Source organism: Suricata suricatta, chromosome 10, assembly GCF_006229205.1.
Source record: "Suricata suricatta isolate VVHF042 chromosome 10, meerkat_22Aug2017_6uvM2_HiC, whole genome shotgun sequence".
NCBI lineage: Eukaryota > Metazoa > Chordata > Mammalia > Carnivora > Herpestidae > Suricata > Suricata suricatta.
Genome location: NC_043709.1, coordinates 131,502,006 through 131,503,492, shown reverse-complemented (window position 1 = coordinate 131,503,492; position 1,487 = coordinate 131,502,006). Strand labels below are relative to the sequence as shown.

At 51.2% G+C, this 1,487-nt stretch overlaps 1 long non-coding RNA gene across 1 annotated transcript in view; it reads left to right on the top strand.

Annotated features, from left to right (window-relative positions):
• Positions 1-1,487, top strand: part of LOC115304559 — a 3,991-nt gene that overhangs the window by 1,323 nt on the left and 1,181 nt on the right. The window lies entirely within an intron of this gene.

The window sequence follows — 1,487 nt, the reverse complement described above, 5'->3', positions numbered from 1 at the left end:
CGCTTGGTCACCAGTGTGTCGCCACCAGAACAGGGGCACACCCAGAGATAAGTAGCTTGGCTCCTGTCCAGCTCTCTGCTTTGGCAGTGCCCAAAGGCCCCTCTCTTCACCCGGAAAGGGGCAGGAAAGGATGCACCACAGGGAGGTCAGAGCTGGACCTTCTGCATGAGACAGAGGGAAGGAGAGACAGACACAGAGTTGGGGAAACATAGAAATAGAGAAAAGGGAGACAATGAGAGAAAGGCAAGAAAGTCATGTTGTCGGCATTGCATCTCCTTGGATCGCAGTATCTGGCACTGGCTGGGTGAGTGAAAACCCCGGCCCCATGGTGGCTGCGATGTTGACAATAGTCCCGGCGGGTGGCACCCACAGAGCCCTGATTGTCTCCCCAGCGGTGGCTGTGAGTTTCAGTGTCTCTCCCCCTGACTTCGGACACCGGTTCTTGAGTCACACTGTTAACCCTCAAGGGCCGCTGCACATATCTCAGAAAGTCAGGGGTGCCAGCTCCAAGATAACCCCCAGGACAAACAATTCTGGAAGAATACTTACAGAAATTCCCAGGACAAAAGGAAGAGGCGGGTCCTGGAGTCTCACGTTTAAAAGACACATGCGCATAACATGCCAAAGGTAACAATCTAAATGTGGTCAGAGCCATGTAGACGTCGCCCTCCGGATTCTGCGTGCTGCGTCTACAAGACGGTGGGGCTTGCCCCTCACCTTCGTCTGGAGCATCCTTCCCTGCAGACATCACCTCTTTGTCTCCATCTTGACGGTTTTGCTTTCTCCTCTTCTTGGTGGTGTCTCTGCTCTGCATGGACACATTGGGTCACTTAAGAATCAGGTGGACGGGGTGCCTGGGTGGCTCAGTCAGTTAAGCGTCTGACTCTTGGTTTCAGCTCAGGTCATGATATCATGGTTTCATGGGTTCAAGCCCTGCATCGGGCTCTGTGCTGGTAGTGAGGAGTCTGCTTGGGATTTTCTCCCTCTCCCTCTCTCTGGCCCTCCCATGCTCACACTGTCTCTTTCTTTCTTTCTTTTTTTATAGTTTATTGTCAAATTGGTTTCCATATAATACCCAGTGCTTCTCCCCACAAGTGCCCCCCACCATGACCATCACCCCCTCCCTCCCTCCCCCTCCCCCTTCAGTCCATGGTTCGTTTTTAGTATTCAGTAGTCTCCCTTGATCTGTGTCCCTCACTCTCCCCTGCTCTCTTTCCCCTTTCCTCTCCCCATGGTCCCCTGCCAGGTCTCTCCTGTTAGATCTATGAGTGCAAACATATGGTATCTGTCCTTCTCTGCCTGACTTATTTCGCTTAGCATGACACCCTCGAGGTCCAACCACTTTGCTACAAAGGGCCATATTTCATTCTTTCTCATTGCCATGTAGTACTCCATTGTGTATATACACCACATCTTCTTGATCCACTCATCAGGTGATGGATATTTAGGCTCTTTCCATGATTTGGCTATCAAAATAAATAGACTTA